Here is a 27,610-nt window from a genome sequence, read left to right as displayed (position 1 = left end):
CAAGTGGATGGGTAACAGAACGTTCACCCCAGGATCACTTCAGTTGCCCTACTGGATAGAGGCACTGTGAACTAACATCGGGTAGCATGGTGTCAGAGAAAACTTTTTTGGGATAGGCTTGTAAAGGCTCCAGGGCCATTAGCTTCGTACACACCTATGAACCTGTCAACAATAATGGAAGAGAAAGACCCCAAATCAGGGGCAGCTGTTTAAATATAACCTCAACTCACTTCAGTAGTTAATAGGTTGACATTTTCCATCAACATGCATTTCATGAACACTAAGAAGTTTGAAACTATAATGTCCATCTTTGTTGGCTATAATCCTTATTTTTTGTTGGGTATACTTGCATTTATATAAAACTAATCAAACCATATTAAGTTCATATTTACAAATATTGTACATCACATATATAATATAATCAGATGAACATTACATAAATTGTTCAATTCTTGCCTTCTCTCAACTCTCATTCCCTCCTCCAAAACATTTTCTGCATGTGTTTCCACAATTTCCATTTTTCTATATAATTTTGTTCTACTTTATTCTAAAGATCCCACTTGTTCTTTGGTCTCTGTTAGAGTACTCACTACTTCAGGTATGGTTGGTTTAGACTTTGACTGCATTTTCTGGTAATTGCTTTTTTTGACAGCCACCAGAACTAAATGTAAGAAGGCTTTATTATGTCTAGTCATTTCAGACCCTGTATGATTTCCTTACTTACACTCATTTGCTTGCCCAGTATTCCTGACAGATTACTCTGTAGGGAATTATTAAAGTCTAATAACTGAAAAAGTGAATGTTTACCACTGAACGATCAAGAAAAAAAAAATAGTAATTAGAAGCCACAACTAGGATTCTTCTATAAAATAAAATATCTATTTATGACCAAACTGGTTAAGTGCTTTTGGTCCTTAACACAAACAAGACTTCATCAGAATCAAACCATATCACCAAAATGGCCTTTTTATACAAAACCAATTAATTAACCACTTATCCAATTAACCTAGAACAGTGGGGAAAAAGTCATTACACAGTGTATATTGAAATTCAAGCAAAGCCTGTCTCTCTCAAAATATAAAGCATAACATTTTTAAAACTTTCAACCTATTAAAGTTATTCGCCATCATAATTAAAACAGACTGAATAGAAGTATATTCATTTAAACATTGGTAAGAGATTGCTTGTAACTGCCATTTTAATTCTTTGTTTTCTAGCAACACTTTGGCATCCCTATCCCTTGGATTACAGCTGACTGAGTCAATAATAGCAAAAAAAAGCTTAGTAAATGAGGAACAAACCATTGAATGTTTATAAAAGGCATTATACATCTAGATGTTTTTTGTAAAAGGTAATTGTTTAACTAAATGGGTTGTGTACATGGCTTTATGTGAAGGATGTTCAAATTTTTACGTAGGTAAAGCCAAGAGAACTTTATGTAGACGTATTTATGAACATGATATTAAGAACAAAAGAGAAAATAATGCCTTGTATAAACATTCAGTAGTTTGTTCCTAATTTTCTTTTGCCATTATTGACTCGGTCAACTATAATCCAAGGGGTGGGGGATGCCAAAGTGTTGCTAGAAAACAAAGAATTAAAATGGCAGTTATAATTATAAGCAACCTCTTACCCAGGTTTAAATGAATATACTTATATTCAGTCTGTTTTAATTATGATGGCGAATAATTTTAATGGGTTGAACGTTTTAAAAATGTTATGCTTTATATTTTTTGTGAGACAGGCTTTGCTTGAATTTCATTATATACTGCTGATAGAAATATGCCTGACCTGTGTATAAAACTAAAGGGACTAAAAATATTTTACAGCTTGTATCTTGCTGTCCATACCCATAGGCAAAGCCTTCCAGTTTCTCAGTTTTTACATTAACGTTTGTGTAGTCTCTTCCCATATAGCCTTAGCTGCCATAACATAATCCTTTTTAATCCATACTCCTAAGTACTTCATTTTATCATGTCCCCATAAATATTGATATTGTTGAACCAAATTCATGTGTGGGTACTTAGTTTATAACTATAGTCTTTGTTTTATCTTCGATACTTTTATATCCCAAAAACTAAAAAGCTGTCTGACTGTTCCACAACACTGAGATGTCCTTTTCTAGTTCTGTCAGGTACTAAATAATATCATCTGCAAATAGTCCGTTTTTCTTGACTACCATGCTAATTATATCCTTGAATTTTTGAATACCTTATTTTCTTTGCCAAGGGATGTAAATATAATGCCAATAGCAAAGGGAAAAGAGAACACCCCTGCCTAGTTCTTCTGTTCAGACTTAACTTAACAGAGAGGGACCCTCCCACTTTGATTTTTGCCACCAATCCCTCCTATATCCTCCTAATTAACCTTATTATTGCTTCCATTGCCGTACTCATAAAATCCCAGCTTACTGCGTTGAATCCTTTCTCTGCATCAAAACCGACAAACAGTATTTTCTTATAATCTGCTTCCTTCTGGATCATCATTGTTTTCGAATGTTTGCCTCCCCTCCAGAAAATCACATTATACAATGACCCTCCATTAATATTCAAAAATGTGCATGCTGATTGGTCAGCGTGCACGTTGTAAATCCGAGTTATAGTAATGGAAAAAGGTCCGGATGCCCAGACTTTTTCCATTACTATAACTCTTACAGCAACACTGTCTCGCTATGTTAAACGAGTTTAACATAGCGAGACAGCTTTAAAAAAAGCAACGGAGATTCTCCGTTGCTTATTTTAAAGCTGTCTCGCTATGTTAAACGCATTTAACATAGCGAAACACTTTGTAAAAAGCAATGGAGATCTTGCTTTCTCCGTTGTTTTTTCAAAACTGTCTCGCTATGTTAAATGGGTTTAACATAGCGAGACAGCTTTAAAATAAGCAATTAAGATTCCGTTGCTTATTTTAAAGCTGTTTTGCTATGTTAAACCCATTTAACATAGCGAAACAGTTTGTAAAAAGCAACGGAGATCTTGCTTTCTCCATTGCTTTTGCCCACAGCTCTGATGTACTGCGTAGGCATACGCATGCGCAGTACATCAGAACTGCCGCAGAATACCAGACAGCTGCGGAAGGGCAGCAAGGAGGCATTATACAATGCCATTATTTAAGTAAAGTAATTATTTTTTTCTTAAATAATGTCATTGTATAATAGCAATAACCCACTTCTGGGTGTGGGTAATGCTAGATTTACCCACGGTTTACTTTGTTTGGCCACTTGGGCTTCGCCCTCATGACCAAACCACACCAACCATGGGTAAATCCAGCATTACCCACACCCAGGTGTTGGTTATTGCTATATTGAACCATATCTATCAGTTTTGGTAACACATTTGCCATTTTTTTAGCCATTATAGATGTAAACACCTTATATTCAGGATTTAAAACTGAAACAGGCTTATATGAAGCTGGATATGGGTCTTTTCCTTCTTTAGGTAATTTGTCCACCGCAGCTTTTTTGTCAGGATGCTGGTGCTTCCTCTCCTTTTAAAATACTGTTAAACAAAACCTTGCAGATCTTTATCACTTGCTTCCCTCCTAGCTTCTAAACTTCGACAGGAATACCATCTCTTCCTGTAGACTTTCCTGCTGATTGGTTATACATCACCATTTTTATTAAATATCCTCCTATCTTAATTGTTAATTGTTGAGCCTCATCTACCTCTAACCTTGGCATATTAAATCTTCAATAAATATTTCCATTTGTGCATGTTCTTGATTTTCCAACTTCTCTGCTTTATAAAAAATATTCATAAAATTTCTGAAATTATCTATAATACCTCTACAGGATTTCGGTTATTTTTCTTGTTATAGATTTGGCAACAACCCCTTCTACTTTCCATTGCCTAAGTCATTGTGCCAAACATTTGTGTTCTAGAGCTATCAAAAACAGTTGCTTAACACCACTCTGTCTGAACTCATGCATATTATCCAGGGAGTCCCTCATTTTCTCTTTAGCATTTTGCAATTGCGCCTCTTGTTCTGTGAGTCTCCTTATTTTTAATCTTTTCAGGCCTTGTAAATAATTATTGTTACTTTTAACCATATCTCTTTCTTTTATTTTTACCCTGTTTTAATCTCCACTTTAATTTTATCCCACTCTCTAACTGTAACTTCTGGACTACTTTTTATCTTCACTAATAGCTCTTGAATAATTTCCACTACCTGTTCTTAAATGCCTGTCTTTTTAACTGGTAGGTGGGAAAGCACCCGTTTCTCATGTTTACTTCATTACCCTTCATTTGCATGTCTTAGTAATTATTAGTGCATGACACCACCTTCACATTCCACATCCACTTTCCAACATACATCCACACCTCCCCACACCTACATTACACAAGAACCCTACTCATCCAGTCATACCCTCCTATTTAAATATAGATTACTACACATCCCACTCTCACTAAAAACACCCCCTGACCCCATTCTAACAAATCCAATACCTACCACCACTCAAACTCTCCATCTACACTAAAACACCTTCAACGCATCCTTCACAAAATATCCCTCATACTGTCCGGTGACATTCACCCCAATCCTGGACCCACTAACACTCCACAACCCACTAACAGCCCCCCCATAGGTTCATAGGTTTATACTAGGCTATCTGCCCTAAGGCATTTATAAGCCTAGCCCAAATTATTGTGGCTTACGCCACCCCTTATATGAAAAAATACTGTGCCCATTAGTTTGTTGTGCCTCTGTCCAGCAGTGACCCAGAGATGATTCCCGGGGTAAACCTACGATCTCCCATCCACAGGTCTAGATTTCTCTTGAACAGAGTCAGCGAGGTGCTCTGCCTCACATGGACCGGGATTTTATTCCACAGCATAGGGAGTCTCTGAGTGATAAATCTATCCCTCCAGCACGTCCTATTTATATCCGTGCTAAGGTTTAAGTCGCTTGCTCTAGTGGTTTTGGTGGATTTGGATTTTTGAGGTGGAGCATGTCCATTAATTCGGGTTGGACATGGCCTTGTATGTCAGGCACATGTCACCTCTGAGCAGACGGTATGCGACTGAATAGAGCTGGAGTTTCTTCAATCTGGCAGCATATGACAGATTTTGGAGTCCCTTTATCCTTTTGGTGAGGAACTTTTGGGGTCTCTCCAATTGCTGCAGATGTCGGGTGAGATACATCCCGAATGGGGCATTGTACTCGATCATTGGTCTGATAAGTGAAGAGTACAGGGGAACAATGACCTCACTAGATCTGGAAGTGAATCCCTTCATGATCAGGTGGGCAATGTAGAAGGTCTTTCTAACCACTTTAGCAATGTGAGTGTCAAAAGAAAGGCCACTGTCAACCTGGGTCCCCAGGTCCCTGATAACCTCTTCTGTGCTTAGTGGATTGCCACCTATAAGGTAGCTTAGGGTTACCTTGTTTTTCCCGAAGGGTATGACTATACATTTTTTGGCGTTTAACTTCAGGCCATGGCTCTGGCACCAGCTATCTGTTTCCGTGAGTCCCTTCTGAAGGATATCAGTGTCCGATGCACTTTCCACTATGGTGCCCAGTTTGCAGTCATCTGCAAACTTTGTCAGCCAAAGTCCTCCCATGTTGGCCTGTACTTCTGAGAAGTAGATGCCAAACAATAGGGGGCCAAGGACCAAGCCCTGTGGGACACCACTTGTGACCGGCTTGGAGTCTGACACAGCGCCAGCAACTCTAACCCTGTGGGTTCTGTCCTTAAGCCAGTTTGCAACCCATCTTGTGACATATGGGTTTACATTTAAGCTGGTAAGTTTTTCTACAATACTGAGTGGGGTATTGTGTCGAAAGCCTTTGCAAGGTCAAGGTAGGCTGTATGGACTGCCTTTCCCTCATCAATGGCCTTGGTGACTATTTCAAGAAGTCGACCAAGTTCAAAAGGCATGATCTTCCCTTGACAAAGCCAAACTGGGTCGGGTCCAATGTCTGCAAGTCCCCTATATCTTTGTTTATGAGCTCCATTATGATCCTCTCCATAGCTTTGCAGACTAGACTTGTTAAGCTTATGGGGCGGTAATTACCAGGGTCCGTGAGGCGCCACCTTTGTGGAGTGGGACCACAGTTGCCGTCGCCACTCCTTGGGCATGTATCCTGTGGTAAGGCTGAGATTAAACAGCTGCCTTATGTGCGGGTTTAATTCCTCATTTAGCTCGTGTAGCACACAGCCGGGGACACCATCCGGTCCCATTGATGCTGTGTTTTTAGCTTTAGAGAGAGCAGCTTTCACCTGCGCATTTGAGATGTCCGGGAGGCTACACTCGGCTGGGATAGTTATCTCTCCTTTAGGGGAGAGGGGTGAAGTTTGCACTGAACCTGTCTGCCAGTATGTTGGCAATGTCTGTGGGTTCAGTGATTTTTGTATCATTTTGGACTAATTCTGAGCATATCTGTGAGTTTCCACCCAGGTTCCTAACATAGCTGAAAAAGGCCTTATGATTGTCCTTTGAATCCATGGCAATTTTTCTCTCAAAATTGGCCTTAGTTGATTTTATGAGTGCTCGTATTTTTTTACTAATAATGATCAGGGGTGACTTCCCTTTTATGGATTTTGTTCTATCATGTAATAGCTTTCTCCTCTTATTGTAAAGTTTGTTAATGGCTGGGGTCCACCAGACTGGACGTTTGCCCTTTGTGGAAAGAGTCTTGGTTTTATTTGGGATTGCCTGATCCATGCAGTCCTGGAGGTGTTCATAGAAGGCATTTGTAAGGGCTTCCACAGTTTGGGTTGTGGTTTCCTCTGACTCAGGGGCCTTGAAGGATACCACACCAGTCTTGAGTAGTGTGAAGTTTGCTTTAGAGAAGTTCTTCACTATGGTCTTTTTTGTTTGGGGTGGGGGCGGGATGTGGATTTCCAGTGAGATTAGTTTATGATCAGATCTCACCAATGAGGGATATACTTCCGGTGTGGAGCATTTTGTCCCCATGTTTGTGACAATGAGATCTAGTATATTTTCTCCTCTCGTGGGAACAGTGACTAGCTGTTCCATGGCATTTGAATTTATGAACTCCAGGAACCGTTGGGCTAGAAAGTTAGGGCTTGAGTAATGTTCCCAGTCTATATTCGGGTAGTTGAAGTCACCCAATATGATGGTGTTTGGAGATACATTTATACCCTCCAGTGTCTTCAGGAAGGCTGTGTGGGGTTCCTGAGTTTGAGAGGGTGGCCTGTAGCATGCTACAATTTGTAGAGCAGTTTTGCCTATTGTTAGTTGCACCTGGATGGTTTCAAGCTTCATGCGTTGCCACCAACCTGGAGGTGTGAGTATCCTTTATGAATATGGATACACCCTCCTTTTGTGGAGTGGTCCGGGTTTTGGGGCCGGAACGCATGATATGAGGTAAAACCTAATAGTGCCGGGGTGCTCTCAGGAGCCTTGAACCAGGTTTCAGTTACAGCACAGACATCGATGTTCTCCATACTGAGAAGGGCCTCGAGTGCGTGCATTTTGAGATTTAGACTTCTGGCATTGAGCAGCATTACCCTCAATTTCTTCCCATTTTTGTTTTCTAGGGTGGTAGGTTTAGAATTTGAGCCTTGCCTAAAAAGGCACTATGGGGTGGCAAGAGCCTTAGCCAATATCCGGAATCCCAGGGTGACAGGTGCAAGCCATCCCTTGAGCAGCGTGGCTTGTCAAGCATGTCATCCCAGGCAGACAGACACTGGATCCCCTTTGAATGACACCAGACATTAAGCCAATTGTTAAAGCTGATCATCTTGTCTCTATATTGTGGCATCATTCTTGGTGAAGGAAGGATACTGCTCAGGGTTAGGGTCATACCTGCCTGGGCTACATAATCAGAGAGCTCCTCTATGTCTCTTTTCATGCAGTCCAGGGAGGTACGTCTCAGGTCGTTCACACCAGCATGGACAATGACTGTGTCATATTTGTACTTGCTGTGGAGTGACCCAGTGCTTGTGTTATGTGGCGGATTCTAGCGCCCGATAGGCAGCTTACTGTGACCCTCTCCTTGTTCAGCCTGGTGAGTGGGACGTCAGTGTGTCTGACTATGGAGTCACCTATGACAAGTATGTTTGGTGTTGTATTTGGCCTTAAGGGCTGTGACTGCTTTGCACACTGCTTTTGTGGTTTATGTGTTGCTTGTGGGGTGTCTTGAGGTAGCAGTTGTTTGGGTGTCTGCTTTGGAGGCCTCTGCTGTTTAGGTAAATTTTACTCAGAGCCTCGAGTATGTCTTTGTGTGTTTATGTGTTTGATTCAGTGGAGTGGTAGCATTATGTGAGGCTGGTTTTGTGGTGTGTGTAGTTGCCTTCTCCTCCTGTCTGGTCTTGCCAGTCCTGAGTTGAGAGAGCTCAGCCTCCAGTTTGGCTAAATAGCTGCATCTCTCAAGTATTTGTGTTATGTGGGAGGAGGAGAGGGTTGTCTTTGTACATGAGGCAGTTATAACATTGCCTCAAGATTCCCAGATTCACCAGCTGGACCGGAGAGGAGATTGACAACTGACCTTTGGACATGCTAGAATAATATTGGGAAATCCTTAATTGAAAACAAGGGCCAGTGGGGAGTGAGGGTGTAGTGCTTTTAATTTTTAGTGCTGACTTATATAATTGCTTTAGTGAGCAAGTGCCAGGTAACTTGAGTGCAATGTGATACAAGTAACTAAATGCAAAACGACAAACAGTAACTTTCTTTCAAGTGAAACAAGGAAATAAGTACAGTAAGCAATGCAGATATCACTAGTGATCCACAGAAGCTGAGAAGTTGCGATTAGGTGAATTAGCTTCCAGGGAAATAACAAGCAAACAAACAACAAGTATATAAACAAAGCTAGATTCAGTAGGCCTGGATCTAGTCTATGCTAGAGCAAACAAGGTGAACCAATTTCAGTAAGATACAGTTCAAATATTCAGGCACTATAAACCTTTAACCAGAAAATTCCCAGCTCAGAAGGGCAGAGTCCAGCCTCTTCTCCCACAAGAGTGCAGTCCACGAACCTTCTTAATGTAAAATAACTGGCCTGAAGCCCAAGTGCCTAAACCAGAACTAATACACTTGGACACTGGGCTCTCAATCAGCAGTTCCCAACTTAGAAGGATGAAAGTTACCTGTCCTGCCACCACAGTGCTTGCCACAAACCTTCCTAATGTAAAACAACTGGTCTGAAGCCCAAGTGCTTAATCCAAAAGACTTGAATGATAGCTACACTTTAATCAAGTTACAACCAAGCAGTAATAAATACCATTGAATACTTTAGAGAATGTCTGGATTAGTGCTCAAGTTACACAAACAAAGCTAGATCCAGCAGGCCCGAATCCAGTCTATGCCACAGCAAACAAGGCACCAACTTCAGTAAGAAACAGTTCAGATATGCATGCACTATAAGCCTTTAACCAGAAATTCCCAGCTCAGAAGGGCAGAGTCCAGCCTCTCCTCCCACAAGAGTGCAGACCACGAACCCTCTTAATGTAAAATAACTGGCTTGAAAGCCCAAGTGCTTAAACCAGAATTAATACACTTTTAGAATAACAGACACTGAGCCCTCAATCAGCAGTTCTCAACCTAGAAGGATGTAAGCTACCTGTTCTGCCACAACAGTGCAGACCACAAACCTCTCAGTGCAAAACAACTAACTGGTCCGAAGCCCAAGTGTTTAAACCAAAAGGCTTAGAATGAGTTACACCAAGCAGTAATAAATACAATTGAGTATTTTAAGATGATGCAAAAGTAAAAAGAAGTAGGTAAAAACACAAGTACAGTAAAAGCAGATGAAATTTTTTTTTTTTTTTTTTTTTTTTTCTGAACAAGTGCTGAGATCAAAGAAACAGATTTGAGTGGTGCTGAAACTAGAAAACTGGCTAGTTACAAGAAAAAAAAAAAACAAGCTAGAAGGCTTCCCTCAAACACAGAAGGGCTTGGGGGCTCAGAAGCCTACAAATAGTCTGTACCACTTAACAAGAAAGGCAGGAAATAAGCTTAATTTTTTTTTTTTTTCTATTTCCCAGATGCTCTCTTTGTACACAGTAGGAGTGCCTGAAATCAGAATATGATCTCACTGCACTCAGTTGAGTGAGCAAATGAGATGGGCCCAGAGGCAGGCTGAGGGGCGGGCAGTTTCAATGCCACTAAGACTACTGAAGAGCAGAATAACCAGTTAAAAATTCCTTCAACACTCCTTCATACACAGTTTAAATCAATTTAAATACTGTATTTTTTAAAAGAAAAAGTGCATAAAAAGGTACTTAAATTCTCTTATACGTCCAGTTGAATATAACCAAGTTCTCAGCTTGCCAAGCTGAAGTTTTAAAGCAGGAATTATTTCACATGCACCAGTTTAAATATGCAAGGACAGGAAATCACTGAATGTGGCTACCCCCACACCTGTAATTACTAGCAAATAACAAAATTCAGCCAACACTAGCTTTTAGTTCAAGTTACTGAAGAGCAGAATAACCAGTTAAAAATTCCTTCAACACTCCTTCATACTCAGTTTAAATCAATTTAAATACTGTATTTTTAAAAGAAAAAGTGCATAAAAAGGTACTTAAATTCTCTTATACGTCCAGTTGAATATAACCAAGTTCTCAGCTTGCCAAGCTGAAGTTTTAAAGCAGGAATTATTTCACATGCACCAGTTTAAATATGCAAGGACAGGAAATCACTGAATGTGGCTACCCCCACACCTGTAATTACTAGCAAATAACAAAATTCAGCCAACACTAGCTTTTAGTTCAAGTTACTGAAGAGCAGAATAACCAGTTAAAAATTCCTTCAACACTCCTTCATACACAGTTTAAATCAATTTAAATACTGTATTTTTTAAAAGAAAAAGTGCATAAAAAGGTACTTAAATTCTCTTATACGTCCAGTTGAATATAACCAAGTTCTCAGCTTGCCAAGCTGAAGTTTTAAAGCAGGAATTATTTCACATGCACCAGTTTAAATATGCAAGGACAGGAAATCACTGAATGTGGCTACCCCCACACCTGTAATTACTAGCAAATAACAAAATTCAGCCAACACTAGCTTTTAGTTCAAGTTACTGAAGAGCAGAATAACCAGTTAAAAATTCCTTCAACACTCCTTCATACACAGTTTAAATCAATTTAAATACTGTATTTTTTAAAAGAAAAAGTGCATAAAAAGGTACTTAAATTCTCTTATACGTCCAGTTGAATATAACCAAGTTCTTAGCTTGCCAAGCTGAAGTTTTAAATCCTTTAACTCCCAAAAGTATCTGCCCCATTACATTCAATGCCCAAAGCCTCAGAAATAAAATCCCCAATCTCCATGCCTGGATTTCCCACAACCACCCTGACATAATAGCTATCTCAGAGACATGGGTCAAGCCCTACACTAACGATAACAAAATTCTGCCACCAGGCTACCAAATGTTCCATAAGGACAGACCTAACAAGAAAGGTAGAGGTGTAGCAATTATCTACTCCTCCTCCTCGTCTACCATAACCCCATACACCAGTCATATCCCAAACTTCACCAATGCTGAAATAACATAGCCCTACTAAAAATCAACAACCACAAATCCATATGCATAGTTGCCCTCTATATACCCCCTGGCAATAATATCCCAGTACTAGAAGATATTCTGTCCTCATTTTCTTCTAACATTAAAAATGAAACCCATATCTTAGATGACACAAACTTTAACTGGTCCACAATAAACTCATATGCTCCTTCTCACACAGACAACCTCTTCAATTTTACTCCACTTATTAACTCTCCTACCAGGCCAAAGAAAGATGGGACCTCTGGCACCATCATTGACTGGATCCTAACATCCCATCCCACCAACATATCTAATTCTGGAACCCTTCTAGACCCTCTCAGTGACCACCTACCTGCCTTCACTGACCGTCATCCCTCTCCTCTTCACAAACATCATCACTACATTCAAATCTGAAACCTCTCCTATTCCAACCCCCTAACCTTTTCTGAACGTCTCAAACTTACCAACTGGACTCCACTAAAAACACTACCAAACTTACAATGTTCCAAAGAGAAAAAATATAGAAGCAATACCAAAAAAACAAACATAACACCTTACTAGAGTTCAAACAACTCTGTAATGCCACAAACAAACAAAAGACCGCAAAGCATACTACTCCAAACTAGAATCCAAACACTCAACCAATCCGAAAAAATTCTGGCATACATTCTCTTCTTTCCTCCACCCCGGTAATAAAGATAACACCTGTCCTAACCCCAACCTTACTGATCCTGAAACTGCCACCCAATTCAACTCCTTTTTTATTGAATGTATAGATAAATTGTCCTCCTCTTTCTCTCACCCCCCTCCCAACACCACCTGCCCCCCATCCTTCTAACCAAATACCTCCATCCTCTCTCTTCAACTTAGAATCCATCCCCACAAGTACAGTAAAAAAACTACTTCTCCAACTTAAACCTTGTTGCAGCGCACCCAATAATCTGCCATCAGCTTTCGTCAAACAATCTGCTGAGGGTATTGCTGTTCCAATTTCCATCTTAATAAACAGATCCATCAGAGAAGCATATGTCCCTTCTATCTGGAGACAAGCATACATCATCCCACTTTATAAGGGAAGGAAAAACACTGACTCTACCAATTTCAGACTAATTGCCATCCTTTCCCCACTGTCTAAAATCCCAGAAAAATGCATTTATTCTCAACTCATATCACATCTAACACAAAACAACCTTCTCTCCCCCACACAACATGGTTTCTGCCCTGGCCACAGCACCATGACTGCCCTCCTTTCCTTTCTTGAGACCATTAACCTATTTTGCGACTCTGTCGAACTCGTATCTGCATTATTCCTAGATCTATCCAAAGCTTTTGACACCGTCTCCCACCCCCTTACTCATCTCCCAACTCTCCTCTCTCAACCTCTCTGCTTCAACTATAGCCTGGTTCTCTAGCTACCTTTCCAAATGACAGCAAGCCGTACAATGGAAATCTTCAACCTCTCCCTTCCTACGCACCCCTACTGGCGTGCCCCAAATCTCTGTCCTAGGTCCTGTGTTCTAACATTTTCATCAACAATTACCACTATACCATCCCTGACTCCTCAATCATCTAGTACACACATGATACAACAATCATTTGCTCAGCAGACTCCCCCTCTGAATTACTCCTGAAAATTCATCAGTTTTCTCCAAAAGCAAAACCTGGATGCAAAACAATCACCTGGCCCTGAACGCAAATAAAACAAAACAAATGATATTTTCTCCCACTAGAAACTCTCACATCGACAAAAACTTTCTGTATACTCAGCCAGAATAACACCCCCTTCAAAATTGTTTCAAATTCTAAACTGCTCGGTGTCATCATTGACGAACATCTAAAGTTTGACACCCATATCCATACCACCATCAAAAAGACACACCAAAAGCTAGGTCTCCTGTACAGGCACAATCAATATCTCACCCCCTCCACCAGAAAAACCCTAGCTTCCTCATACCATCTCTCCTCCCTACTCTACAGCGCTCCTCTACTAATCAATCTCCAACTTGGCCTACAAACCAAACTCGAATCCTGCTACAATAAAATAAGTAAATTCGCTACCAACTCTAAAAGCTCATCCCACCATTGCCACTCTCTCCATGCTCTACAATGGCTCGAACTACCCAACTACCTAACATTCCTTAAACTTACTACCACTCACAAGCTCATCTACAAATCCTCAAGCTGCTCTTCTCTCACAACAACCCTAACCCCCTGCATTCCTACCTGTTCCCTCAGATCTGAGGACCAAACCGTCCTGTAAGTCTACAAACCATCACGTTCCCCTGGCAACCTCCTGCTGTCCTGCTTCATATCCTAACTATGGAACTCTCTCCCTCCCTCCCTTCGCAATACACCTAACCTCACCAATTTCAAATCCCTCTTGCTCTCACATCTATCCTCTAAATGGGCATGCCCAGGCCACCATCCAACATAACCCCCCCCCTCCAATCCCTTCTCCTCTCTATCTTCTGAAACAAGTACATCTCAGGTCTACACTTCCCCCACTAAACCCTACATTTCACTCTTACTGTACAGTCTACCCCACCCAATCCTATATAGGTCCTATAACAGTCTAATATACCTACTTGCAACTAACCTGCAACATTTCTTGTCTTACTTTACTATATCCTCAGAGTATTATGCAGTATTTTTCAACCTTCTGAAAATTCCACTGCTTTATGCATCTCTGATTGTCATTGTTGCTTTCTTTATATGGATTTATTACTACAATGTAATATACTGTATTGTCAGCACTCTGAAAATGACTGTATTCCTTAATTGTGTATATAATTGTCAATGATCTATTTGCATGTGTTTAGTAGTCAAATACTATATGCTGTATTGTCAGAACATTGTACATAATAGTCTTTAATGTATCTGCATGGGTTTAGTTCTCCAATGTAATATGCTGTATTGTCAGAACTCTGGAAATGTTTGTATTACTTAATGTTTTCTATGATTGTTAGTAGAGCTTTTCTCCCCGGGCCTCCACTGAAAACAGGCACTTCATGGCCCAGTGGACTTCCCCGGTTACCAAACTGAAATAAATAAATAAATATGTGTCACAATTCTCAATTAAATGTACATGTTCCTGTGAAATATAATTTTTGTCTAGTTTAGTCCAGTTATTGTACCTTTGGGAATAAGTAAGTTATTTTCAAGTTGCTACTACTGAATTTGTATCTTTCATACCAAATATTTTCAAATTATTTTCAGAAATCTACCCCTTTTGTTATATATTCCTTTCTAGGCATCGCAAATACATAATTAGTGTTGCAAATCAAATTACCAGTCCCTACTTGTAAGTAATATTCACTACTGAAAGCTTATTATTTCTCTCAATTTTTTTAAACTCCATAATGGCAGTTTTAGGTGGATATAAATACATAACAGCATAATCCTCATCCCTTTCCAGTAGCCCCTTACTACCACAAATCTGCCATAATTATCTTTTTTCCTCTTCTTTCACTATTAGAGCTGCTCTAGCAATTAATATAAGTACTTCTCTTTTCTTTTGTCCCTGATATTCTGCTGAATATCCATTATGAAATCCTTTCATGAAATCCACATGCTCAGTTCTTTCCAATTGTGTTTTCTGTAGCATTGCTATTTGCACTCTACATTTCCTAATATAATTATTCTTTCATTTTTGTTTTTACCTGCGAGACCATTCACGTTCTAAGATAATATGGAAAGCATCACCATCATGATAAGTAGGCACTTTTCCCACCTACTATATATATGACAGCTTTTTTAAATGTCCATATCCAGCTTTTCTGATTTATGTGCCTTTTAATGTTTGGCAGGTTAATCATTTATACATTTTATCTTAACATCAACATTGGAAACTGTGTCACATTTTACAACACGTTTTGTTTAATGAAAACCCTCAAACATCCCAGGACACCCCATAACCGGTTAATATAAGTACACAAAACTAAGTACATCTTCAAATAAAGAAGTTTAACCCTCTGTAAAGAAATTAGACACTGTCATCAGAGGTCTTAAACTGGGATACATTGCTCTGGAGTGTGTAGTAAGGAGTTACATTAACAGGTTATAGAGCATGTTCCTGTTGTGCTTTTCAGGGAAATTGTGAAATACTACTCCTGTTTAAGTGAGGGTCTCACATTGGAGTCAGTAGTGAGGATTAAGTTCCTTAGTTATTAACCCAGGATAGAAGGGTCGTCACATATTGGTAGCAGTTCAGTGGGATGTTGACAGGATGTCACACACTCCTAATAGGATCAATTGTCCAAATAGACAGCTACAACCACAAGCTTTCATTAACCTAAAATTGAGGTTATCCATGCTAAGATTCATATTAATGCCTGTGCTTCTGCTTACACTAACTGATGTCTGTGCTTTATCTTTATTTCCTTCCCAGATGTGAAAAACAACTTACATGTTGACTGTAATCATTAGTGGTTTACTGAAAAGTCAAACATTTTTTGAGGGACAAAACAGAAACATAAGGTAAGGTCAGGGACATTCTGCAAAATCAGGGACAGTTGAGTGGGATGGGGGGTTTGCATTGCTTTGTGCTGTTTAATTTTTCTTTAATTTGATTAGTGAGACATCTGAAATGTATACACAGTCAAGAAAATGGCTGTAATCACTGGGTACATCTCTGTCTTTGTGTGTGTGTGTGTCTACATTTCTATATATTTGTGAGATTCTGTGTCTCTGTTTCTACTTCTGTATCAGCCCCTGATAATATCACAGGATATCTCTTTTTTAATTTCTCCATGACTTTTGGGTTTCTAATACCATGATAGGAATGGACCCCATTCTTAAGTTAAAGTGTGATTAAAGTTTATGAAATGAGTATTGTTTCACTCTTTGATGTTACTCAGAAGTGCTCTTTGCAGCACCCGTGCTATGCTCAGTAATGACTCCTTCTGCAATTTGTATGGAGTTGCATGCATTGGTAACTTATCTAAGTATGATTGTAAATTCTTTTTTATAAGACCTCTTGCTCCTCCTACTACTAGAACTGTCTTGGGTACCTTTCTTCCACATTGCCCTTGTTTCTGCTTGCAAATCCTGGTATTTTATGACTTTGTCTCTCCGTATGCAAGACACAGTAGTCACTGGGTGTAGCAATTTCAATGATCAGTGGTACTTTTGTCTTTTTATGAACTAGTATATCTGGTTTTCTCGCATCTATGTTTTGAACTGTTGGTAGTGGGTAATCCCATGTGACATAACTTCATCATTTTCTATGACATTTTGTGGCTAATGTTTCCAGTGTTTTCAGCTACATCAATTTTATAATGTTTGCACAATTCCCAATGCAACAGTCTTGCCACATTATGTCTTTCAGTGTACAGTCCTTCTGCCATTAGTATATCACAACCTGCAACAAGATATGTGACCGTTTCCAATTCTGTTTTACAAAACCTACTTTTGTCTGTTTCTCCCACACATTCAATGGATTTTGTAAACCAATATGTATGTAGATGGATCGCCAATATTGATCCTTCATCTTTTGGTTTAAATTCACCTCTCCTTAACCATTCCTGCTTTCGATCCTGATCAGCATAAGGTTGTTCCAAGAGTTTTCTATACTTGCAAATATATGCATTTTTCACATTTCTTGTCTTTTCATCTTATCCTTCACCTTGTATTATTATTTTTTTTGCTGCTGTTGTTTTTTGGCACATTCAGTTGCTGCCTGATGTTTATTTACTTCTGGTTTGATTTCCATTTCTACTTGATGCTGAAATGCTTATGCTACACTAAGCAGGAAAATCATCTTAGACTTATTCTCCTCATGTTTCAAAACTTACACTATGTTTGGGTCTTGTGAGGTCAGCAGATATGTATACAGTCCCACGATGGCAGATATATACATTAAATCAATTTCAAGGAGGCCCATACCACCATCAGAATGGGAAATATATAATCTTGGTATGCACTGATTTTTATACAGCTACAGGCACTAATTTATGTACATGAAACAAAGCAGTGGCCAGCTCATATGATACTTTTTGGAATATTCTTTCCAATCATAATTCATCTTCTTAAACTGACAGCAACATATCTCCTGAATAACATGACACATGACCTTTCAGGCCCACTAGAATCTCTGTTTAACCATAGCCTCCAGGCAGGCTTCATGCCTAACAAATGGAAGACTTGTAACTGTTATCCCTCCACACAAGGGTGGAGGTTCCACAGACCTGGGATCTACAGACCCATAAGATTGACTAGTCTCATATGGAAGGTCATGGAAAGAATTATCATGGATCGGATAAACAATGACATAGGAAACTTGCAGACACTGGACCCTACCCAGTTCTGTACAGCTCAGCAAGCTCCTGCCTGATTCTCTGCAGAGTTCTATAACAGCAGAGACACAAAGAAGAGACTTTGGAGTGATTAAGTATCATTTTTCTGCATTTTCTTGCTGCCTTTAACTAATTCCGCCTAAAACTCTGATTTTTTAGAGTTTCTGCGATTTAAAAAGCTTGTTTCAGCTACATATTGTACACATTTTCTGCCTGCACTTTAAAAAAGTAGTTTTTTTCTGTTTAAATTACCTGTTTAACTATTGTAGGCTACACACTCAAGTGTGATAGCCATTTCTGTGCATTTAAAGTGTTTTTTTGATTGTATCCGCTTTATTTTCTGGGAAAAAAAAGCAAAAAAAAAAAAAAAAAACTTGTTATTCCTGCCTTTCTAAGCTAGTATAGTCCAGTTTTCAGGTTGGTGCTGAATTCAGGGCTGTGTTACAAGTTTCTGTGTTTGCCCATACCTTACTTGGATAGAAGGAAGTTTTTCCGTTCACCTGTGAGATAGAGGTGCTTTGAGCAGCCTATCTGTCCCTGAAGGAGTGGTTTCAGCCCAGAAATTAGTAGTTTATTGGCCATTTTGGGCTAATTTCTATCTCTTTCATTTCCCTGCTATAAAACCCGCATTTGCGAGGTTTTTGTGCTTGTATACAGCTCAACAAGCTCCTGCCTGGTGCTCTGCAGAGTTCTACAGCAGCAGAGAGACAAAAGAGAGACTTTGGAGTGATTAAGTATCATTTTTTCTGCATTTTTTTGCTGCCTTTAGCAAATTCCAACCTAAAATGCTGATTTTTTTTAGAGTTTCTGTGATTTAAAAAGCTTGTTTCAGCTACATATTGTACTTATTTTACTGCCTGCACTTTAAAAAAGTTGTTTTTGTGTTTAAATTACCTGTTTAACTGTTGTAGGCTACAAACTCAAGTATTATAGCCATTTCTGTGCATTTAGTGTTTTTTTTATTGTATCTGCTTTATTTTCTGTAAAAAACAAAACAAACAAATATATATATATATATATATATATATATATATATATATATATATATATACATACATACTTGTTTTCCCACCTTTCTAAGCTAGTATAGTCCAGTTTTCAGGTTAGTGCTGAATTCAGAACTGTGTTACAAGTTTCTGTGTTTGGCCATACCCTACTTGGCTAGAAGGAAGTTTCTCTGTGAGAGAGGGGAGCTTTGAGCAGCCTATCTATCCCTGGAGGAGTGGTTTCAGCCCAGAAATTAGTAATTTATTGGCCATTTTGGGATAATTTCTATCTCTTTTATTCCCCTGCTATAAAACCCACATTAGCTCTGTTTTGTGTGCCAGGCAGCGCCGGTTAGCCAGTGTATAACTATACCTGGTTCCACAAAGTCTACTCTTTAATTTTTCCCTTGGAACTAGACAAACTTTCAACTTAAGCACTCAAACCATTAACTCCGCAGCCTGGCACATGCTCAAAACTCATAGCTAGCACTAGTAAACCTTAGCACTAGACCCCCCCCCCATACTGTAGAGAAGGGCAAGGCTCTCTATCTGACCTTACCAGACAATCGGTAAAACAGTTCACTGTACCTATCCAGACATGTCCAAAGGGCAGATTCAGGTGTACTCTCTGGTCCAACTGGTGAATCTGGGCATTTTGAGGCAATGTTACGACTGCCTCATGTACACAGATAACCCTCTCCTCCTACCACCAAACACTAATACATGCAAGAGATACAGTTATACAGGCAAACTGGAGGATAAGCTCTCTCAACCCAAGACTGGACTTAGGCAGTCAAGAGGAGAAGGGAATTACTTGTATCACACCATCAGTCTCACATAGACCTATGAAACCAGCACCGGCAAAAAACACACATAAATAGACAAAAACATACTCGGAGGCTGTAAATAAAAATTTGCAAAAGCAACAGAGACCTCCAAAGCAGAAATCCAAGCAACCTCCACCCCCCAACACAAACCATGAAACACATACTTCATAAAACCAGTGTGCCACTCAATCACAGCCCTTAAGGCAAAATAACATACCCAACACACTAGTAATAGGTGACTCTATAGTCAGGCACACTGACGTCCCACTCACTAGGCTGAACAAGGAGAAGGTTACTGTTAGCTGCCTGTTGGGTGCCAGGATCCACCACATAACACAAGCACTCGGGTCACTCCAGAACAAGTACAAATACGACTTTGTTATTGTCCATGTTGGTGTGAATGACCCGAGCCTTACCTCCCTGGACTACATGAAAAGAGACATGGAGGAGCTCTCTGATCACATAGCCCAGGCCAGTATGACCCTGACCTTGTTTAGCATCCTGCCCTCACCAAGAATGATACCACAGTGTAAAGAAAAAATGATCAATTTCAACAATTGGCTAAGCTTCTGGTGTCATTCAAAGGGGATCAAGTGTCTGTCAGCCTGGGATGACAGCTCGACAAGCCACACTGCTTCGCTAGAGATTGCTTGCACCTGTCACCCTTAGGCTTTCGAATACTGGCCAAGGCTCTTGGCACCCCTATAGTACCTTTTTTAGGCAAGGCTCAAAAGACAAACCCACTGCCGTAAATAGCACAAGTAAAAAAAACTGAGGGTAATGCTACTCAATGCCAGAAGTCTAAACCTCAAAATGCATGCACTCGAGGCACTTCTCAGTATGGAGAAAAATGATATATGTGCAGTAACAGAAACCTGGTTTAAGGCTCCAGAGAGCACCCCAGCACTACCAGGCTACAATTCATACCATACATTTCGGCCACAAAACCCGGACCGAAATACAAAATGTGGGGGGGGGGCGTATCCATATTCATCAAGGATACCCACACCTCCAGGTTAGTGGCACAGCATGATGCTTCAGAGATCATCCACATGCAACTAACAACGGGCAAAACTGCAATTCAAATTGTAGCTTGCTACAGATCACCCACCATGTCCCAGGACCCCCACTCTGCATTTCTGGAAACTCCGGGAAACATAAAGGTCCTACCAAACACCCTGATTTTGGGTGATTTCAATTACCCAAACATTAACTGGGAGAGCTACTCAAGTACCAACTCCCTTGCCCAACATTTCCTAGAATTTATAAACTCAAATACCCTGGATCAGCTGGCCAACATCCACACCAGGGGTGACAACATATTGGGAATTGGGAATCGAGAAAAAGCGTGTCTTTCGAGAATTTAGACGTGGAGACATTTTCAGGTTCCAACGGGTCAAACAGTATGCCGGCAGGTGACGACCAGACCACAACGCAGAATAGAGGAAGAGGACGACGCTTTCAAGGAAAGGGAAAAAGAAGATAGAATTGGTTTTTGTGATTTTGTTCGTACATGTGGATTTATTCCATCTCAAGTTTCCAATGCTCCATATGTCACCAATGTTTTTTCTAGTGCTTACATTCACAATGTGGGCGAGAATTTACGTATTATAAATCTTTCTGATTTGATTATTACTGACAATATTCTTGGTTTGTTAAACAAGGGTACGAAATTCGTGCCCACTCATTTTCCTAGCCTGGCGGATGTTATTATTGAAGCAAAAAAGTTCTGCAGGAAGTTGCATTTAAAAGTTTTTTTTGCTAGCAATAATTTAACGGAGAAAAGGAATTCTGTTAGTATGGATGAGTCACTTTTAGATAGTTCCTTGATGGATATGACAATTTATGAGAATGAATTGTTTGATATTTATGGAGAGGAGCAGAATATTGTCATGAGTTCTGAGTTTGAATATTTCACTGGTTATGGGAAATTTGATATGCCAAAAGTCCCGTTTGTGAGTGATTTTGAACCACCAAAAATCAATGTTGTTATAAATGTGTTTGAAAAAACTTTGTGTAACACATTAGAAATTGAATTTAAGAAATTTAAGCACAGCAAAAAGGTTTTTAATTTAAGTAAGAACGAGTGGCTGGCTTTGCGTGAATTAAGGGAATCGATTGGGAAATATGTGTTTACTGAATCTGACAAAGGCGGTAATTGGGTAATTTATCCCAAAGATAAATATATTTCTTCAGCCTTTGATTTATTGTCAGATGTAAGTGTATATGAACGCCTGGCCACCAATCCTGTTAAAATTTTTAACGGCACACTGCTTGATTTATTGGAAAGGGGTGAACGCCTGGGATTCTTTACAGCTAAAGATGTTAAAAAGTTGTATATTAAGAATCCTAAGGATGCGAGGTTTTTTATAATTCCAAAGGTGCATAAGGATTTAAGGAATCCTCCAGGATGTCCAATTGTTTCAGGCAGGGGTGCATACTTACAGAATGTAGGAATTTTTTTGGATTCTGTGCTTGAAAAATATTTAAATAGGGTGTCCGCACATGTGAAAAATACACGTGAAGTTTGTAATAGCATAGGGGGCACGGTTTGGAATGACCATTTCTATTGGGCAACTGTAGATGTCAAGTCACTATACACAAGTATTAATAGAATTTGGGGACTAGAGGCAGTTAGTAGGATGTTAGGGGAAGGTCCACGTACTTCTTTATTAATTTGTTAGATTTTTGTTTAACTCACAATTGTTTTGAATTTGAAAAAACTTTTTTTCTTCAAAAGGAGGGCACAGCAATGGGTGGCCCCCTATGCTCCTTCATATGCCATTATATTTATGGCACATTTTGAGAACCTGTTCATCTATCCTAATAATTTTTTTTGTAACAAAGTGATAAAGTACAAAAGATTTATTGATGATCTTTTATTTCTTTGCGAAGGTGATTGTAGGGACTTTGATAAATTTATTGGTGAGTTAAAAAAACAATCCTTGTGGTTTGGATTTCACTTATAAGACAGGGCGTCATGAAATCCAATTTCTTGATGTAAGTTTTTATGTGGGGTCTGATAGAAAAATACAATTCAGACCTTTTCACAAAGAAACAGCCACCAATAATTTTTTGCATGCTACGAGTATGCATAGTCTCAATCTTATTAGTTCTTTACCATTAGGTGAATTTAAACGTATTGCTGTCAATACGTCAGAAAAATATATGTTTAATTCAGAATTCAACAAGGTTGAGGCAAAATTAAGTACTAGAGGCTATCCTAAAAATATTGTGATGTCAGCTAGAAATCAAGTTGAACATGAGTTAGGTATAATCAAGCATGTTAGGTCCCATAGCAGTAAGGAAATGTTAGATATCAACACAAGAGGTAATAATTATGACAGGGAAAGTATGGAGAAAGTATTGGGGGACAATGCATTATTTTTTGTGAGTAGATTTTCAGAATTTTCTAATATTTCAAAAAGAGTGGTCAATTCATTGTGGCCCATTATCAGCAGGGATGACAAGATAGGACATCTATTTCCTAATAAAGTAACTTTTTCATATGGTAGGTTTCAGAATTTAAAGGAACTATTAAGATTTAAACTTTATAAGAAACAATGGAATGCTGGCACATTCCCCTGTGGGAAGTGCAAGGTCTGCACTAGGTGCAGAAATTTGGATAACACTGAGATCAATGGGGTTAGTTTTAATGCTATAGAACATTCTGATTGTAATTCTACGGGTGTTGTTTACATACTGGGATGCAGTTGTGCACCAAAAAAATGGTATATAGGCCAGACTAGGAGAAGAGTGAAATCAAGAATTCTTGAACACATTGGTGACATAAGGAGGGGTAGATTAGAAAGTCCAGTGGCCAGGCATTTTCACGAAGTACATGGGGGAACAGATAATGGCTTAACTTTTAGTATTTTGGGCAGACCCTGGGGGTTAGATTCCAATAGTATTAATTTTACTAGGGGTTTGTTGAATTTGGAATCTAAATGCATTATTAAGTTCAATACTTTATATCCCTTGGGTTTGAATTTAGAAATTTAGAGACATATTAATTAAAGTATGAATTTTTTACATTTGTAGGTATGTTAAGGATATTTTGTATCTAGTATTCTTAATAATTATAATATTTAATAAAATAATATATAAAGTATTTTGTATTTGAAACAAAGTGTTATAAAATGTTAGGTAATGTATGATGATTAGGTTCCTTTAAATGTTTGTATATATATATTTTCTCAAATGAATCTATATTGTTTAATTACTTAATTGTTTAATTGATTATGGCTGTTGGTTTATAAGCAGTGGATTTGTTCATGGTAGATATTCCTTATGAAGGCGAAAGCCGAGGTACCAGAATCCATTAAAGTTCTATAAGTTATCTATCGCATTTGGGCTTCTTATTTCCGGACAGCCAGTGTTGTTGGTGACAACATATTGGACCTGGTCATCACCAACATGGGCGACCGGTGTTCCACACCAGAGTTCCAACCCCTTGCTGGTTAGATCTGACCATAAACTAATCACTCTGGATATCCACATTCTGCCCCCACCCCCGGTCAAGGAAACCACCGTGAAAAACTTTTCAATAGCAAACTTCACGTTACTTAAGACCGAGGTGGAAAGTTTCAAAGCCCCCATGCTAAAGGATAACTCTGTCCAAGCTGCAAAATCCTTTACTAATGCATTCTATGGGCACTTTCAAGAATACATGGATCGTGCTATCCCAAGCAAAGCCAGGACTCACTCCTTCAAGAAAAGGAAACCAGTCTGTTGGACCCCTGCCATAAACAAACTATACAATAGCAGGAGGAAACTAGTTCAAAGAAGAGTAAAATCCTAAGAAGGGAAGACATCCCTGATCAGTATCAGCAAGAAACTACGATCCCTCATAAAATCATCCAAGGCTAGCTTCGAAAGAAAAAATTGCTAAGTACTCCAAAGATAACCACAAGGCATTCTTTAGCTATGTCAAGAATCTAAGTGGCAATCCTAAGATCTGCTCAGAGTTAGTGCAGAATGACACAAAATACACTGAACCAATCGATATAGCCAACATCTTGGCAGACAGGTTCAGTGCAAACTTCACCCCCGTCTCACCCAAAAAGGGGCCCATAACTATACCAGAAGAATGTAGTGCCCCTGAAATCACAGACACTCAGGTTAAAACAGCCCTATCCAAAGCCAAAAACACAGCGTCAATGGGACCGGCGGGTGTCCCAGGCTGCGTCCTGCAAGAGCTCAAAGATGAACTAACTCCTCACCTAAATACACTGTTCAAACTCGGCCTCTCCACAGGCTACATGCCCATAGAGTGCCACACAGCAACGATTATTCCACTCCACAAAGGTGGAGCCACAACAGACCCCAGGAACTATCACCCTATAAGCCTGACTAGCTTGGTTGGCAAGGCTATGGAGCGCATCATCATGGATCTCATTAACAGAGACATTGGGAACCTCCAAACACTGGACCCTACCCAGTTCAGCTTTGTTAAGGGCAGATCATGCCTCCTAAACCTGGTGGACTTCTTAGAGACAGTTACCAAGGCTATAGACGAGGGGAAGGTGATCCACACAGCCTACCTAGACCTCACAAAGGCCTTCAACACCATTCCACATTTAGGTATTATAGACAAGCTCACCAGCCTAAACATAAATCCCTACATCATGAGATGGATTGCCAACTGGCTCATGGACAGAACCCACATGGTAAGAGTTTCAGGAGCTAGGTCTAACTAAACCGGTTACAAGTGGAGTTCCCCAGGGCTCAGTCCTAGGACCCCTCCTGTTCGGAATTTACTTCTCAGAGGTACAGGCAAGCACAGGAGGACTATGGCTGACCATGTTCGCAGACGACTGCAAACTAGATACAGACATCCTCCAAAAGGGTCTCACTGAGACAGATACCTGGTGTCAAAACCTTGGCTTCAAGATAAATGCCAAAAAGTGCATAGTCACCCCCTTTGGAAAAAACAAGTACCTACAAACTACCACATAGGTGGTAGCCCCCTAAATAAGGAAGACGTAATAAGGAATCTGGGGACCCAAAGTAGATAGTAACCTCTCCTTTGATAATCACATTGCCAAAGTGGTTAGAAAATCCTATGTGGCCCACCTAATCACAAAAGGGTTTGCATCCAGATCAGAAGAGGTCATTGTGCCACTCTATGCATCACTCATCAGACCCATCATAGAGTACAACACCCCATTTGGGATGTACCTTACAAGACACCTGCAACAGCTGGAAAGACCACAGAAGTACCTCGCCAAGAGGATAACTGGCCTCAAACAGATGCCCTATGCAGCTAGACTGAAGAAAATCCAGCTGTACTCGGTTGCACACCACCTACTCAGAGGTGATCTCTGCCTGACATACAAGGCCATGTCCAACCCAGAGTTGATGGATGTGCTCCACCTAAAGAAAACCATATCCCCTCGAGCCACACGCTGTAGGGATCTAAACTTCTCCACAGCAATAAATAGGATGTGCTGGAGGGATGGATTCCTGTCCCAGAGACTTCCCATGCTGTGGAACAAGATTCCAATCTACATTAGGCAGAGCTCCTCGCTAACATTCTTCAAGAGAAACCTTGATGAGTGGATGGGAAACAGAAAGTTTACCCCGGGGATCACTTCAATGGCTCTGCTGGACAGAGGCACAGGGAACTAATTTAAGGGGGCGGTGAAAGCCAACATATTCCGGCTAGGCTTATAAATGCCTTCGGGCAGATAGCCTAGTACCTACCTATGAGCCTATGAACCAAAGGTTGGTCATGCCTACTTAACCGGGTGAATTTCATCAAGAATATCACTAAAGCTATGGTCAAGGACAAAACAATACACACTGTCTACCCTGACCTGTCTAAGGCATTCGACATGATACCTCAGTCTGGCATTGTAGATAAACTTAAAAAATTAGGCATAAACCCACACATTACCTGATCGATAGCTGTCTGGCTCAATGATAGGACATAAGACAATAGGCTAGGGAAGTCCAAAAACATAAAATGGTCAGTCACTAGTGGAGTCCCAGGGGGATCGGTGCTGGGGCCTCTTCTTTTTGCAGTCTACTGTTTTGAAGTCAAGGCAAATGTTAAGGTCGTGTGGCTGACCAAGACTACTTCTGACTGCAGACTAGATGTAGTTATTGAATCCCTTAAAGACCCAGATACCCATCAAGAGGGCCTGACACAGAACAAACAACTGATGCCATAGCCATGGAATAAAACTCAATATGACAAAAATCATAATAGTACGCTTTGGAAAGATGTCACCCCCTGGAAATTACCATATTGATAAAAAAACACTAAAAATAGACCTAGTGGTCAAGGATCTGAGAAAGCATGCTGACAGTAACCTGACCTTTGACCACCATATTTCCTCTGTGATGGAACATCATTCTACATTGCATAACATATAAGTAAGGGCATGGCATCCAAGTCCAAGTAGGTTGTCTGCTGTACTGTTCTGCTCTCATCAGACCAGTCATAGAATACCTTGCTCCCTGTGGAATGTAAAAACAGTAAAATCCACCAGTGCAGTCACTGCAGATTAGCTGCTCTTATACCAACAAATAGAAGTTTCAGTAAAGATGAATAAGATGGAGAAACATGGCAGGAAAAATAAAAACGTAGTACAGTTAGCTCTTTCACATCAAAGATGTTTCATCAGACCATACAATTCATCAAAAGTAACTCTGTTATATACACCACAAAAGCTGCATAGTATCCTTCAATACATGTAATGAGTTATCAGTTATTGGCCTCAAATTCCTCTCAATATGTTTAGACAGTGAATATGTGACCCAGCCTTGACCAGAAACTATCGGTCTAAAGGGTGGGTTATGTCTGTAAAGATAAAACATATCACTTTTTGTTTAAAGTGGTTGAGTGTATTTATCAGGACTCATGGTTGGGAGACATAAAAAGTAGCTTAGAGCTGAGTGAACTGAGATGGCTAATAGAGCTACAGGCTGAGAAGGAACCAGGGTTGAATGACAGGATGTCAATTAAACCTTATTTAAAAATGCGACGATTATGTTTTATTATACAACAAAAAGCACGAATATAGAGCAGGATACAAAAATAAAT

General features: G+C 39.7%; 1 protein-coding gene across 2 annotated transcripts in view; it reads left to right on the top strand.

The window, feature by feature from the left end:
- CRYZL1 (crystallin zeta like 1) overlaps positions 1 to 27,610 on the top strand; it is a 951,914-nt gene that overhangs the window by 801,280 nt on the left and 123,024 nt on the right. The window lies entirely within an intron of this gene.

Source organism: Protopterus annectens, chromosome 5.part1 (assembly GCF_019279795.1).
Source record: "Protopterus annectens isolate FY-2018-M chromosome 5.part1, PAN1.0, whole genome shotgun sequence".
NCBI classification, from domain to species: Eukaryota; Metazoa; Chordata; order Ceratodontiformes; family Protopteridae; genus Protopterus; species Protopterus annectens.
The sequence above is the reverse complement of the archived record's forward strand: the minus strand, read 5'-3'. Positions and strand labels throughout refer to the sequence as shown.